At 48.8% G+C, this 16,567-nt stretch overlaps 1 long non-coding RNA gene and 3 other non-coding genes across 4 annotated transcripts; 3 read left to right on the plus strand and 1 right to left on the minus strand.

The window, feature by feature from the left end:
• The first annotated feature begins 4,118 nt into the window (after positions 1-4,118).
• Positions 4,119-7,886, plus strand: LOC123620999. The gene is made up of 3 exons (XR_006728988.1): positions 4,119-4,319; positions 6,274-6,393; positions 7,802-7,886. It is a non-coding gene; the product is annotated as an uncharacterized LOC123620999 (long non-coding RNA).
• Positions 4,986-5,176, plus strand: LOC123621279. Its single transcript, XR_006729026.1, has one exon. It is a non-coding gene; the product is annotated as a U2 spliceosomal RNA (small nuclear RNA).
• A 3,374-nt stretch (positions 7,887-11,260) lies between the features above and the next one.
• LOC123621284 lies at positions 11,261-11,451 on the plus strand. Its single transcript, XR_006729030.1, has one exon. It is a non-coding gene; the product is annotated as a U2 spliceosomal RNA (small nuclear RNA).
• Positions 11,452-15,568: 4,117 nt separating this feature from the next.
• LOC123621285 lies at positions 15,569-15,759 on the minus strand. Its single transcript, XR_006729031.1, has one exon. It is a non-coding gene; the product is annotated as a U2 spliceosomal RNA (small nuclear RNA).
• Between the last annotated feature and the right edge of the window lie 808 nt (positions 15,760-16,567).

Raw genomic sequence — 16,567 nt, forward strand, 5'->3', positions numbered from 1 at the left:
GGGGGATGGCTCTCTACTGGGGACCACTAAGATCTAAACCTAATGCAGGGGAAAATAAATCATTTCTTTGATTGTGATCCACCATTAGTAGATTTTGACCTTTCCACCGAAATCCCAGTGGTGGTTACAAATCAGGGGTGGAGAAGAAGAGGGGCCCATGGGGGCCGAGGTCCTCCATACCAGGTCTCTATTAAGATCGTGAGGTTGCAGTTCCCTTGTCTCAACCTATGGCAGGGGGCTTCTGCTGGGGCAGACGGTATAATGAGGGACGTTTTCTGGCGGTGTTAGGTCCAGAGCCCAGAGGGAGACACACAAAGCCTCAGGTATGACAGAATGCTGTTTATTAGAACATTTGGGTGCAGATGGGTGGAGGCCGAAAAGAGGGTCCACGCGAGGAAGGGGAGAGCCTTCGGTTTTATAGAGGGTTTTTCAGGGGGAAGTAGAGTAATTGGGCCAAAACAGCCACTGTAATGAATTCTTATCAAACAGCTAGTTGCTGGGACCCCTGTGTCAGTCACATCCTGCAACTCTAGTGCCATCCTTATCAGGAGGGATAAGGAATAGCGAGTTCCCCTCTGGCATTCCATTCCTCTATCTCCCTAGGGGTCTGGCAAAGCCTACATGCCTAATAGGTGGACATACACAAGGTAGATGTATTCAAGAGCCGGCAACCTGGAGATGGCAGACTCATGTCAAAAAGGCCATCTCAAATGCCTGAGGGATTTTAAAGGGGAAGCAGCTGTGGCAAGTTGTGTGCCTGTGCGCAGGTGGAGTCATCTCGAGTAGTGGCCATCTGGTGGTCTGGCTGGCGTAGCCAGACTGCATCAGAGTAGCTAACCTCTCATCATTTTTCTCCAGGGTGAGGCGGTGGGGGGGGGGGGTAGTCCTGCAATCTTGGCTTCAGTTGGCTGGTCCAGGCCAGTTCCCGGGAATCCTTAAGCAAGCACACAATTAGGGATTGAAAAAGGAAGTTAGGCCGGGGAGGCGGTTGCTCACCCCTGTAATCCTAGCACTCTGGGAGGCTGAGGCAGTCAGGAGGTCTAGACCAGCCTGAGCAAGATTGAGACCCTGTGTCTACTAAAAATAAAAAAAAATTAGCCAGGCGTGGTGGTGCACACCTGTAGTCCCAGCTACTCGGGAGGCTGAAGCAGAAGGATCACTTGAGCCCAGGAGTTTGAGGTTGCTGTGAGCTAGGCTGACGCCACGGCACTCTAGCCTGGGCAACAGAGCGAGACTCTGTCAGAAAGAAAAGAAAAGAAAAGAAAGAAAAAAAAAGAAAAGAAAAGAAAAGAAAAGAAAAAGAAAGAAGGAAGGAAGGAAGGAAGGAAAGAAAGAAAGGGAAGAAAGGAAGGAGGGAAGGAGGGGGGAAGGGAGGAAGGGAGGAAGGAAGGAAGGAAGGAAGGAAGGAAGCAGAAAAAGCCCACAAAGTTATTAGTTTTAAGATGGAGTGACTGTTACATCATGAGCTTGCCCAGATGTTGGGCAGAAGGGAGGAAAGATGGCTCAGGCTTAAAAGCTCTCAGCAGTCAAACATCAAAAACGAAGTCAGGAAAATACTGCATGATCTCATTTGCATGTGGAATCTTTTTTAAAAAATTTAAAAGGTCAAATATACAGAGATAGAGAGTAACACAGTGGTTACCCTGGGCGGGGGTGGGGGTGGGGTAGGAAACGGAGAGATGTAGGTCAGAGGGTATGAAGTAGCGGATACGTACAATGAACAAATCCAGAGATCGTGAGGACTGTAGTTAATAAAATTGTATTGTTAGGGATTTTTGTTGATTTTATGACTGTGCCTGTGCACAGCGACTGCACTCCAGCCTGGGCAACATAGTGAGATCGTGTCAATAGATAAATAAATAAATGAATAAATTTTAAAAATCTGAAAAGGTCTGGAACCCAAAATACATCTGGCCCTAAGGATCCAGCATGGGAGTGAGGGCGGAGAGCCGTGAGACCTCAGAGTGCCTGAAACCAAGGAAAGAGAAGATTTCAGGAAGGAAACTTGAGGGGCCCTCAGCTCTGGGGGCTGAGAGGAAAGAGGGTACTAGCCAGGGGATGGGGTTACAAAAGGCATGCCCAGGGAGTGGCTAGGAGAGGGACTGGTTGGGTCCACCCGGCCTCACCTCTGCCCCACAACCCTCTCCCTCCTCACAGTCTGGCTTTTGGTCTTAGTGTTCCATGGGCACTGCTCCCTCAAGGTCAGTACCTCCCAGTTGTCAATCCCAGGGGACCTGGAGTGGACGACGCTGCTCTCCCCAGCCGGCAGGGGACCCAGCAGCCTTCTGGTGCCTGAAGACCGAAAACCTTAGGAGCACCTGGCGCTGGCAGCCTTGGCATGACCAGGGCAGCCAGAGGAGGAATGGAGAAGCATGGCAGGTGTTCCTCGCTGACCACCGGGACGAGGTCATGTTCACCTGTGTGGCCCCAGGACCTACACTGTGACAGGCATAAAAGTAGGGGCACAAAGGTGAGTACATACAGAATCAAAACATTTAATAAAACAGCCAGGATATCAGAAGATTTTTTTTTAAGGAAAAGTTCAGAAATAGACCTAAATGCATATGAAGGATTTTATTATATGATAAAGGTGGTGGTATCTCAAGCTGCTGAGAAGAAGGGCTATTCCTTATAGCCCATGCTGGGGCAAGTGGGTAGCCATCTAGAAAAAATATAGTTGGATCTATGCCTGATATCATACACTAGGACAAGCAGGTTAGAGATGTAAATCCTGATGGATGGATGGATGGATGGATAGATTCAAAGGGCAGGGGGAAAAGGATCTGAGCAGTCAGCTCAGAGAAAAGAAAATAGTGGATCTTAGGCATATAAAAAGGACTGACATGATGGCTCACACCTGTAATCCCAGCACTTTGGGAGGTAGAGGAGGGAGGATCCCTTGAGGCCAGGAGTTTGAGGCTGCAGTAAGCTATGATCATGGCACTGCACTCCAGCCAGGGCAGCAGAGCGGGAGGCCCTGTCTCTAAAAAAAAAAAAAAAAAAAAAAAAAAACAAAAAGTGCACAACCTTACTGCCATAAGAGATCCCATCACTTATTATGCAAAAGTTTGATAACGTGATGGTTGGGCAGGGCTGTAGAAAACAGGCACTGGTTGGGAATGCCAGCTGTGCTCTTCAAGTCATTGTTACTGGCTCTTAATTCCCAACTGCCTCACAGAGAGGTAGCGGGGAGCATGATTTAGCAGCGCCATAGTGAGGGTACAGGACACTGGGACAAGGGATGGCCAGGCAGCCATGCCCTGGTGCTGCCAGAACTTTTGCAAGCTCTTTGTTCTGTGAACGTTGAGGTGAGCTGGCCGAGGGGGACTGACTCACATTCACCCAGCTCACAAGAGGCCGGTGCATGAACTAGAATTCTAAATCGGTAGTTTGCAATGGGAGATGTTCCTTTGCCATGACAGAACATGCATGTCTGCAATTTGGGGAACCTGGTTCTGAAAATAGGATATTAGGATTCCCATCTTGCAGGGGAAGAGGGTAAACTACAGAGAAGTGACATGCCTAAGAGATTTCCCCTTGCCCTGGGTCCCTGAAGGTATACCGTATGCAAGGCATTTCTCGGGAATCTCAAAAAATTATGTCTGATCATTTCTCTTTTTCTTTCTTTCTTTCTTTTTTAAATTATTATCCCACGATTCCCAGAATTTTTTTCTTCTTTCTTCTTTTTTTTTTTAAATGTCTGTGTGATAATTTCTCATCTCATCTGCCATTTACAGCTAATACACGGAAGCCAGAGGAGTTAAGCAAGGAGTGCCAGTCCCACCCTAGGTCGCATGGCCATTCGGGGGCAGACAGGGGTTAGAACCAGGTCTCCCCCGAGTCCGTGCTCTTCACCGCTGCAGTGGACAGCCTCGCTCCTGCCTCTCTGCAGACAGAAGACCCGCGACTCAGGCTCAACACTGCGTCTCCTCGTGGTGCCGGACACGCTAAGAACAAATTCTTCTTCTCTAGAGGCGGATGGAGCGGCGGTGGAGACGGCGGGGCCAGGCACGTCGGTTCTTACCCTCCCTCCGCGCGGTCTCGGGCAAGCCGCTCAGCCGCTCTGCCTCAACGTCTCCGTCCGCAGGGTCACTGTGCAAGTCCGTAAGGAGGAGAGCACTCCGCACAGAGCCCGGGCCCAACAACCACCGCTTCCTACCGCGGGGTCTCCAGGTGCCACAGCTGCTCAGGTGTTTCCGTTGCCCAGCCCCGACCCCTCCAGGGGAGCCTGGTCGGACACCGGGAGTCCACACCGCGGTGTAGACGACGAAGTCACGGTCGCCTCCTTGGCTCCGCTTCTGCTCCTTCTAGCTGACAAGGTAGGCACGGATGTTTCCACTATTCAGCCGGGAAATGTGCCCAAGTCCCCCGCCGGCAGGGCAGGGCAGGGCAGGGCGGGGCAGGGCAGGCCAGGCCAGGCCGTGGCAGGGCGGCGGCCCGACTCGTCTCTGCGGCCCGGAGGGGGCGCTCGTCGGGTCCCGGCGCCGGGCTCGGTCCTCGGCCCGGGGCCAGCCGGCCGGCGGGGCCCTCCTGGGTTCGCAGAGAGGAGCCGACCGACGGCTTCCTTCCTCCAGCAGCGCTCGGGCCGCCCTCCACCGCCGCCCTTCCGCGGGGCGCTCCCGGTGGGTGGCGTGGAGGGGCAGGGGCGGGCGCCGCTCGCGGCCGCCCTGGGTCCCGGGTTCCCGCCCGGCTCCTCCCGGCCAGGAGCTGAGCCCCGGGCCGGGAAGGGGAGCGCCGCAGCCACGCCGGCGCGCGCCGGAGTGGGCGGGCCATGCAAATGCGAACGGGCGCTCCCGCCACGGTGCAAACGGAGATGTGAGGGTTCGCCGGAGAATGTAGACGCCGCACAAATATGCGGACTAGCCTGGTGTTGCCCATGGGCGCGCGGAGAGAGGCCGGGAGAGGTGGATCGCGCGAGGCGCGGCTCACCGTGAGTGTAATGTCGGCGGCAGCAGGGCGCTGCCGGCCAGAGCGAGCCAGTCGGTATCGCTTCTCGGCCTTTTGGCTAAGATCAAGTGTAGTATCTGTTCTTATCAGTTTAATATCTGATACGTCCTCTATCCGAGGACAATATATTAAATGGATTTTTGGAGCAGGGAGATGGAATAGGAGCTTGCTCCGTCCACTCCACGCATCGACCTGGTATTGCAGTACTTCCAGGAACGGTGCACCCCCTCGGGGGGTTTAACACGTTTGTTATCAATGATAGATCGCGGAGTCTTGCCTGCGGCGGGGGTTTCGCTCTGCGGATGTAGACACTGATTTTTTGGACGTTTTCTTGTTTTGCTTTTTTGCGTTGGTGTGTGTGTCAGTTAGTCGTCCAGAGTTGAGGGAGGCCCATTGTAGCTTGGTAAGTGACAGGAACGAACGTCCGTCCATACCCAGAAGAGTCGTCTGCGTTAGTTCTGCAAGTCCGGGGTTTTCTCTGGTCCTTCTCTTCTTCACCTATCCCCTGAAGCTCTGAGTCATCTGCCAAAGCTTTCTCATCATACATTTGCCGCCTCTTTTCTGACGGTTTTCTTCCTTCGCTTGCTTTGACCTCAGTTTCTGGCCGCTGGCTATTTTCTCTTCCCCTCCTTTCGTGCTGCTGGCCCTGTGCATAGGGGTAGACAAGCTGTTCCCCTTGTCCTTGTTGCTGGCAGGACATTCTCCCTCAATGATCTTAAAACCCCTGCAGCTCTGCATCTTCTGACCACCTTCCTATAAATACTATGCTTCCTGATAAAGCCGACTAGTAACCCCACCCCAATTCATGCCTTCGAGGTTTCAGCTTCTGTCTCATGCTTGCTTTCTGGAGCAGTACTTTAGTCATTACTGGCAGTGATTTCAACTTCTATATGGATGATCCTACTTGAGGTCGTGGGGGAGGGGGTGGCTCTCTGCTGGGGGCCACCAAGAGCTAAACCTAATGCAGAGGGGAATAAATCATTTCTTTGATTGTGATCCACCATTAGTGCCAGATTTTGACCTTTCCACCAATATCCCAATGGTGGTTACAAATCAGGGGTGGAGAAGAAGAGGGGCCCATGGGGGCCGAGGTCCTCCATACCGGGTCTCTATTAAGATCGTGAGGTTGCAGTTCCCTTGTCTCAACCTATGGCAGGAGGCTTCTGCCCGGGCAGATGGTATAATGAGGAACAGTGTCCGGTAGAAATACACAAGGTAGACGCACATGTGAAGAAATGGGCACTACCTCTCTTTCGGCCTCCAATTTGTAGGACTTAAATCCCATCCACTGGATTTAGTCTTAGCCCTAAGACTCTCTCTTTCCAGACCCCTACCATCCGGAACAAATGACAGGCACCCGAGGTCATACCTACAAAAGTCTTCCCAGATGGGGAAGGAAGATACGCTCTTCTGCGTCTATAGCAGTGCATGTCAACCTTGGCAGCGGTAAGTCAGAACCACCTGATGGCTGGATTGCATCCTGCTGACGCCCCATGCTCACCAGATGCCAATTGAATTAGAATCTTTGGGGCAGGCTCCAGGCTGTTGTACTTCAAAGCTCCCCAAGTGATGGGGTGGCTCGGTGTGTGCGTCCAGAAACACCCCTTCGAATGTCCAGTGAAGACGCCGGTCCGCTCGGTCTGAAACAATGAATTTTCCAAGACAGTGAAAGCGTTCCACGGTGGGCTCTCGGTAACCAGCGTGCGAATGAGGGAATGGCAAATCCCCTGGTTTTGTCAGACAGGAGGCCACCTGGTCTAGTGGGGAGGCCTTCCGATCCAGATTGAGACACGTCGAGGGCCAGTTCCCTGCCTTCTGTGTGGTGGCCACTCTGCAGAACCGCACAAGTTTATTTTGGCTATTACAGAGACTGGTGACACCACACAGGCACCAAGAGGGAACGAAAAGGCCTGTAACTCACGTAACAAGGCTTTCCTGGGAGAGCAGAGTGGCTCCCAGGCAGGTTGGAAAATGGCTTGAGAGCAAGGAAAAGAGACTGACTGGGTTGGTGGTGTTTATGGCGGTGTGGGGGCGTGGCCGGACTGAGGGTTCCCGAGGGCGGGGGCAGACGTGTGATTGGCAGGTGCCAATGGAGGGAGCACTTGGGCTTTGTTGTTAGCTTGCCCAGATGTTGGGCAGGAGGGGAAGTAGGATGGCCGAGGCTTAAAATTAGCTGTCAGCAGTCAAACGCCAAAAATGAAGTCAGGAAAATATTGCATGATCTCACTTGGATGTGGAGTGTTAAAGAAAAAAAAGAAAATGAAGCATTTATTCAGGGCAACTTGAATCCATGCTCCTGGGCAGGGGGGAATATTATTATACATAATTTTAAAAATTATAAATAAAAATAAAATGTTTAAGAAGATCAAATATACAGAGATAGGAAACCAAACAGTGGTTCACATGGCCAGGGGTGGGGGCGGGGTCTGGAAAGGCAGAGGTGCAGGTCAGAGGATACAAAGTAGCAGATACGTAGGATGATCAAATCCAGGGATCTCATGTACAACATGAGGACTACAGTTCATAAAATTGTATGAGGGATTTTTGTTGCATAAGTAGATTTTAGCTGCTCTTGTCACACACAGAAAAGTAACTATGTGAGGTGACAGAAATGTTATTCTGCTTCACCATAGTAACCATTTTACTATCTATGTGCATCCCATAACATCATGTTGTAAATCTCAAATATACACAGTGATATTAAAAAAAAAAAGACCATTTGCATAGTTTTCCCCATTCCCACTTCTGTCAATATCTTCCTGTCTCTAGCTTCTCTAATGTACGCACACATAATTGCACGCAGTTATAACGTCTCGTTAAGCTAAATCACTAAGTCTCAACATTTACTCACTAGGACAAAGCCAAAGGCCATTACATGTTCCCAGGACATCCGGCTTTTTGAGACAGACACAGGTATATAAGGACTCCTCAGGTAAGGCTTCCCGGCCGTGAGGGCTCTGAGACAGTCGTGTGCTTGGTCAGTCTCCTCACGTTAGTAGACCCCTACTTTAGGGTGGTAGGCAAGCTTTCTGAAAGGGTAGCTCAGACCCCGATGCCGACACCCTGAATAATCCTCCTAAAAGGATAACCGGGATGGTGACAACGTTCAAGCATTAAGCGGGCCTACGTCCTCAAGAACCATTATATTTTTCATTTTACAATCCCAACTTTTGAGATCAGCAGGAGGGGTCGATATAGCTGTCCGTAGTGGTGAAGAAAGGGTGGTAATCTTGACATAATTCATTTATTTAACAACGTCTACCGCTATCTAGTGGGTTCCGAGTATCCTTTCGTGTAGCATGTACTGGTGGCTGCCCACGGCTCTTTGGTTTACCACTCTACTGGGAATGATTGATCTGAATAGTTTCTTTGTCGTTAAAGCGGTTAGGAAAGATTTAGAGGTTTAAAACTTTTTAGTCCATAAAGATGTTACACAGTGGCTGAATCATCCCCTGAACTGCTGTGAAGATGAGATTTCAAAAACAAAGAAGTGGCCTGGCCGGGCACGGTGGCTCACGCCTGTAATCCTAGCACTCTGGGAGGCCGAGGCAGGAGGATCCCTTGAGGTCAGGAGTTCGAGACCAGCCTGAGCAAGAGTCAGACACCACCGCCCCCCCAACCCCCGTCTCTGCTAAAATAGAAAAGAATTAGCCGGGCGTGGGTGGCGCCTCTTGTAGTCCCAGCTGCTCGGGAGGTTGAGGCGCGGAGGATCGCTTGAGCCCAGGAGTTTGAGGTTGCTGTGAGCTAGGCTGACGACGCCACGGCACTCTGGCCCAGACAACAGAGCGAGACTCTGTCTTAAAAAAAAAGAAAAAATTCTGGCCACTTCTCACCCGGTACACTGCTACCACCCGGGCCCAGGCCCGCAGGATCTCTTTCCTGGGAGAACAGATGCAGTGTTTTCCTCGCCGGTCTTCCTGCTTCTCTGCCCTCGGCCTGGCCGCGTCAGGCTGGTCGGAGTGCTCTTGTGAACAGGTAAGTCACGGTGGGTCTTACCGGGCCACTCCCCTACGCAGAAGCCTTCCTCGGCTGGCCTTCTCCCGCAAGAGGGGAGTCCACAGGGCCCTGCCCGATTCGACCCTCCTTCCTCTCCCCCTTACCTCTCCCACCTCATCGCCTCCTCCTCCCTCTCCTCCAGTTCAAATCTCACCGTCTCAGTGTAGCTGTCCCTAACTAATCAAGATACCCACAACCATAAGACGTTCTCACATTATCATGTTATTTTCTGTACAGCTCTTTTCGCTCTTGAGTGTTATGTTAATTTAATTTATTGCTTGCTTGTTTGGTATCTATTTCTACCCTGATCAGAATGTGAACTTCTTGAGAACAAGGCCTCCCCTGTGCCTGGAAGAATGTGTTTGGCACATAATAGGAGCACAATGAATATTTTTGAAATGAATAAATGAAATTTTTCATCTAACTTTAACATCATATTGTGAATATTTTCCCACAGTCTTAAATATTCAGAACAAGGGGTGTGAACTCTTGATCCACAGTCCAGATCTGGCCTAAAGATACATTTTATTTGGGTTATTACATAATGTTGTCTGAGCTGTAACTTACAGTCAAGTGCACATATCTTAAGCACACAACTTGAATTGAGCTAATGTGAATACCAATGTAACCATCTCCCAGATCAACATGTAGGACATTTCTGGTACCCAAGAGGGTGCTCTCAGATCTCTCTCCAGCCATTCTCCCTCCCACAGGCTAACTTGCTTAGAGTTAATTTTTTAAAATCAGCTTCTAACATTTAAAACTTGGGAGACTTCACATAAAATCCAGAGTTCCCACATCTCTTACAAAATTCAAAGATCTGTCAACACAGGACCTGCTTTCTCTTTGGCCACAGTTTGTGGTAGCTATCCGAACAGTTGGCATGTGTTCCCCAGTTTGCCTGCAGTCTTCACCCCTCTTCCTTCTGTCCATGACCTTGAAATTAATTGCCAGTTGCCATAATTTCATTTGAATTGTTTTTCTTTTGATGGAGAAATATTTCTCTTCCAATGTCTCTATAAAAAAGTAAAAACATGAATGGTAGACAGAAAAGGTGTCTTATACATGGTCCACTTCATTCATTTGTATTTCTGGCCTTTTAGGTGTGTGTTAGGCACCCTAATTCTACATAATTGTGTTTAAAGTACGCGCAGTGTTCTGTTGTATGTACCATTTATTTACCCAGTCTTCTGCTGTAGAACATATAAGTTATTTCTGGTTTTTTGATATTATAAAGAATAATTTACAGATTAATCTTTATACACATCATGATTTTATTAGGATAACATTTTAGAAGTGGAATTTCTGGATCAAAACACAGTTTTAAGATTTTTGATGCATATTGCCAAATTGCCTGGTTGTGGTATGAATTGATATAATCTGGAGATCGTGGTGTAATATGGAGTATTCATTTCCCTACATCTGTGCCTACATCTCCTCCCCCTACTCCCCCCCTCGCCCCTCGCCCCGCCGGGGCCAGTCGGGACTCCCTCCCACGCGGTTCCCTGAGGCCCACGCTGGGGCACCGTGAACTGGCGGTTCCCTCTGCCTTTCCAGGCTCCTGCCTCCTCCCCGCGCAGAGGCGGACTGACAGCGCAGCCGAGGAAGCTCACTTTCCAAGGGCCCCCTTTCCCGGGACTCCGTCCACCCCTTGAACCTGCCAGAGCGTGCCTTCCCCGGGGACTCTCCTCTGGGGACGCCCCCACCCCCACCCCCACCCCCAAAGTCGTTGATCTCGTCTCTTCAAAAACTCCTGGGGCAAGACGGTTGGGAAATGGATAAGCAGGATGGAGACGTCAGTATCGGTGTCTGGGTCTGTGCGCGCGTACCCGTTAATATAATAAAGCAGGGACAGTGGGCTGACGTTAGGTGGCGGGTATACGGCTGTTCACCGTACCGTTCTGTCAACGTGTGTTTGAAAAAAATTTTTTTAAATGTTGGAAGGGAAAACCTCATAGAGTTCTCTTTTTTGCTCTGAGCTTTTCCTCCCTCAAGGCGATGACGCTGAAGGTACCCTCCCGCGAAGCCTGCGTTTTACCCGCGCACGGCCGGAGGGCCCGAGCCGAGAGCCGGCGCGGCGCGAGTGGGGCGGGGCATGCAAATTTAAAATGGCTGGTCGGCCCGGGAGCTATGGGAGCAGAAAAGAGAACGTGATTAGTCCCCAAAGAAGTAACAGTCTAACAAACTGTGCATCTCTTACAAATTGTGACAGTAAACACACTATCAAACGCGGGGTGGGTGGGGCGCTGACTTTTCTCACCGTGAGCTGAAGATGTGTGGAAGAAAGAGTGTTGTGGGCGAAGGCAACGCTCACGTTATCGCTTCTCGGCCTTTTGGCTAAGATCAAGTGTAGTATCTGTTCTTATCAGTTTAATATCTGATACGTCCTCTATCCGAGGACAATATATTAAATGGATTTTTGGAGCAGGGAGATGGAATAGGAGCTTGCTCCGTCCACTCCACGCATCGACCTGGTATTGCAGTACTTCCAGGAACGGTGCACCCCCCTCGGGGGACCACTTAATGTTTGGTTACAAGGACAGGCTAATAACGGTCGCTCGTCTTTCTCCTCTTGGTGATGTCGGTTTTCGCCGCGGGATGTCTGACCGCGGTCGTGGTGTCTTGTACTTGCGTCTTTTCCACGTTCGACAGCGAACAAGCTGTGTGGCCGCGCGCTCGTCCCTGCGTTTGCTGGCAGAGGAAGCAGTTTCTGCTGTGCTTGTCCGACCCTTCTCGCGACTGAGTTGTTTTTTCTGTCTTGCCTAGTGTGCCGCCTGCTGGAGACGGACAACCGACGTGAACTGATGATGCTTGACGGGTAATACGTTAGTGTGTTGTGGGAATTCCCTGGACTTGACAATAAGAATACAGACCAAGGAAGTATACGCCTGTGGGAGAAAGGGTTTCTTTGGCCTTGAAAGCTCGGAAGGGCAGCTCTCCAGAGTCCCCGAACTGTATATACCACGTAGGACCTTGTTCACCAGATGAGGATACTCCAGATGTGGTCAGCTTTCTCAAGATGTAATGTATAACTATTTGTATGCCGTCTCTGACGCTCTTTATCTCCCAGAGTAAGGAAACATTTCTGACGTAAGCCTCATTCTTATGCAGTGGAGGGTGTGGAGGGTAGGGAGGGCTCTAGAAGGAATTAACAGAGTGCCCAGGATGGCCTTTCCAAACAGCTTATGATACTGCTGGACTAATAAATTGGGAAGTACTCCCTGTTGTATTTTTTGGAAGAGTTTGGTGTAGATTTGGCGTTATTTCTTTTTAAGTGTTTGGTAGAGTTTGCTGGGAATTTTATGGAAAAGTCTTGTTTTTGTTGTTTTTCAGGTTTTTTTGTTTTTTTTTTTTGTTTTTTGTTTGTTTGTTTGGTTGGTTTTTTTGGAGTTTTTAAGAGCAGTTTTATGTTCTCAGCAAAGTTCAGTAGAAACTACAGAGTTCCCACATTCCTTCCTCCCCTACTGCCCACCCCCATTGCACACAGCCTACCCCGCCAGCAACATATACTGTACCAGTGTGGTACAGTTTTCACAATCAGTGGACCAATATTCAGACATCATCATCAACCAGTATCCATACTTGACATCTGGAGTTCATGGTGTTGTACATGCTATGAGCTTTGACAGACAGTATAATGACATGTATCCACCGTTATTGATTCAGACAGAATAGTTTCACTGCCCTAAAATTCCACTGTGCTTCACTGATTTATGCCTCCTTCCTCCAAAATCTCTGATCTTATTACTGTCTTCATTGTCTTGCATTTGCCAGAATGTCATATAGATGAAGTCACACAGTATGTGTGATTGGTTTCTGTCACTTGACAATGTGCATATAACGTTTGTGTGCCTTTTTGTGACTTCGTACCTCATTTCATTTTAGTGCTAAATAACATTCTACTGTCTGGGTGTACCATGGTTTATCCATTGAAATAATGCATAGGACATTATCTTACTTACTTTTCATTTACTTTTTTTTTTTTTTTTTTGAGGCTGGTCAAGTGAAGCAGTGGAAGTGGAGAAGGAACACAGGAATCTGTAACTGGTCAAGCAATCCAGCTGCCTAAGCCTCCAGAGCAGCTGGGACTCCACGCACATGCCATGACACCTGGCTAATTTCTATATTTAGTAGAGATGAGGTCTTGCTCTTGCTCAGGCTGGTGTCAAACTCCTGAGTTATTAGGGGATAACAAATGTTCCCAATTAATTTGCACTGCTGTAAACCAAAGTGATATGCAAATTATGTCCAAAGTTAGTAGTAGATAATAATAATAGTGTAGAATTAAATTCAAAAGATCAATAGAAGAAAGCAATTAATACTCAGGCCTTTTACCCTACCACTTTCAGAGACTGATGGGAGGATCACTTCAGCGGAGGCTGCAGTGAGCTATGATGATGCTACCGCACTCTAGTCTGGGAATTAGAGTGTCTCAAAAAAAAAAAAAAAAATCCAAGGACTACTTACTTGATAACGTCAACGTCAATAAAATTGACTCTTGCTCAGGCTGGTCTCAAACTCCTGAGCTCAAAGGATCCATCTGCCTCGGCCTCCCAGAGTGCTAGGATTACAGGCATGAGCCACCGCGCCAGGAGAAGACACAGAGCATTCTATTTCAACTTGGGCTGTAGATTTATCAATTTTATTGACGTTGACGTTATCAAGTAAGTAGTCCTTGGATTTTTTTTTTTTTTTTTGAGACACTCTAATTCCCAGACTAGAGTGCGGTAGCATCATCATAGCTCACTGCAGCCTCCGCTGAAGTGATCCTCCCATCAGTCTCTGAAAGTGGTAGGGTAAAAGGCCTGAGTATTAATTGCTTTCTTCTATTGATCTTTTGAATTTAATTCTACACTATTATTATTATCTACTACTAACTTTGGACATAATTTGCATATCACTTTGGTTTACAGCAGTGCAAATTAATTGGGAACATTTGTTATCCCCTAATAACTCAGGAGTTTGACACCAGCCTGAGCAAGAGCAAGACCTCATCTCTACTAAATATAGAAATTAGCCAGGTGTCATGGCATGTGCGTGGAGTCCCAGCTGCTCTGGAGGCTTAGGCAGCTGGATTGCTTGACCAGTTACAGATTCCTGTGTTCCTTCTCCACTTCCACTGCTTCACTTGACCAGCCTCAAAAAAAAAAAAAAAAAAGTAAATGAAAAGTAAGTAAGATAATGTCCTATGCATTATTTCAATGGATAAACCATGGTACACCCAGACAGTAGAATGTTATTTAGCACTAAAATGAAATGAGGTACGAAGTCACAAAAAGGCACACAAACGTTATATGCACATTGTCAAGTGACAGAAACCAATCACACATACTGTGTGACTTCATCTATATGACATTCTGGCAAATGCAAGACAATGAAGACAGTAATAAGATCAGAGATTTTGGAGGAAGGAGGCATAAATCAGTGAAGCACAGTGGAATTTTAGGGCAGTGAAACTATTCTGTCTGAATCAATAACGGTGGATACATGTCATTATACTGTCTGTCAAAGCTCATAGCATGTACAACACCATGAACTCCAGATGTCAAGTATGGATACTGGTTGATGATGATGTCTGAATATTGGTCCACTGATTGTGAAAACTGTACCACACTGGTACAGTATATGTTGCTGGCGGGGTAGGCTGTGTGCAATGGGGGAGGGCAGTAGGGGAGGAAGGAATGTGGGAACTCTGTAGTTTCTACTGAACTTTGCTGAGAACATAAAACTGCTCTTAAAAACTCCAAAAAAACCAACCAAACAAACAAACAAAAAACAAAAAAAAAAAAACAAAAAAACCTGAAAAACAACAAAAACAAGACTTTTCCATAAAATTCCCAGCAAACTCTACCAAACACTTAAAAAGAAATAACGCCAAATCTACACCAAACTCTTCCAAAAAATACAACAGGGAGTACTTCCCAATTTATTAGTCCAGCAGTATCATAAGCTGTTTGGAAAGGCCATCCTGGGCACTCTGTTAATTCCTTCTAGAGCCCTCCCTACCCTCCACACCCTCCACTGCATAAGAATGAGGCTTACGTCAGAAATGTTTCCTTACTCTGGGAGATAAAGAGCGTCAGAGACGGCATACAAATAGTTATACATTACATCTTGAGAAAGCTGACCACATCTGGAGTATCCTCATCTGGTGAACAAGGTCCTACGTGGTATATACAGTTCGGGGACTCTGGAGAGCTGCCCTTCCGAGCTTTCAAGGCCAAAGAAACCCTTTCTCCCACAGGCGTATACTTCCTTGGTCTGTATTCTTATTGTCAAGTCCAGGGAATTCCCACAACACACTAACGTATTACCCGTCAAGCATCATCAGTTCACGTCGGTTGTCCGTCTCCAGCAGGCGGCACACTAGGCAAGACAGAAAAAACAACTCAGTCGCGAGAAGGGTCGGACAAGCACAGCAGAAACTGCTTCCTCTGCCAGCAAACGCAGGGACGAGCGCGCGGCCCACACAGCTTGTTCGCTGTCGAACGTGGAAAAGACGCAAGTACAAGACACCACGACCGCGGTCAGACATCCCGCGGCGAAAACCGACATCACCAAGAGGAGAAAGACGAGCGACCGTTATTAGCCTGTCCTTGTAACCAAACATTAAGTGGTCCCCCGAGGGGGGTGCACCGTTCCTGGAAGTACTGCAATACCAGGTCGATGCGTGGAGTGGACGGAGCAAGCTCCTATTCCATCTCCCTGCTCCAAAAATCCATTTAATATATTGTCCTCGGATAGAGGACGTATCAGATATTAAACTGATAAGAACAGATACTACACTTGATCTTAGCCAAAAGGCCGAGAAGCGATAACGTGAGCGTTGCCTTCGCCCACAACACTCTTTCTTCCACACATCTTCAGCTCACGGTGAGAAAAGTCAGCGCCCCACCCACCCCGCGTTTGATAGTGTGTTTACTGTCACAATTTGTAAGAGATGCACAGTTTGTTAGACTGTTACTTCTTTGGGGACTAATCACGTTCTCTTTTCTGCTCCCATAGCTCCCGGGCCGACCAGCCATTTTAAATTTGCATGCCCCGCCCCACTCGCGCCGCGCCGGCTCTCGGCTCGGGCCCTCCGGCCGTGCGCGGGTAAAACGCAGGCTTCGCGGGAGGGTACCTTCAGCGTCATCGCCTTGAGGGAGGAAAAGCTCAGAGCAAAAAAGAGAACTCTATGAGGTTTTCCCTTCCAACATTTAAAAAAATTTTTTTCAAACACACGTTGACAGAACGGTACGGTGAACAGCCGTATACCCGCCACCTAACGTCAGCCCACTGTCCCTGCTTTATTATATTAACGGGTACGCGCGCACAGACCCAGACACCGATACTGACGTCTCCATCCTGCTTATCCATTTCCCAACCGTCTTGCCCCAGGAGTTTTTGAAGAGACGAGATCAACGACTTTGGGGGTGGGGGTGGGGGTGGGGGCGTCCCCAGAGGAGAGTCCCCGGGGAAGGCACGCTCTGGCAGGTTCAAGGGGTGGACGGAGTCCCGGGAAAGGGGGCCCTTGGAAAGTGAGCTTCCTCGGCTGCGCTGTCAGTCCGCCTCTGCGCGGGGAGGAGGCAGGAGCCTGGAAAGGCAGAGGGAACCGCCAGTTCACGGTGCCCCAGCGTGGGCC

Source organism: Lemur catta, chromosome 15 (assembly GCF_020740605.2).
Source record: "Lemur catta isolate mLemCat1 chromosome 15, mLemCat1.pri, whole genome shotgun sequence".
Classification (NCBI taxonomy): Eukaryota; Metazoa; Chordata; class Mammalia; order Primates; family Lemuridae; genus Lemur; species Lemur catta.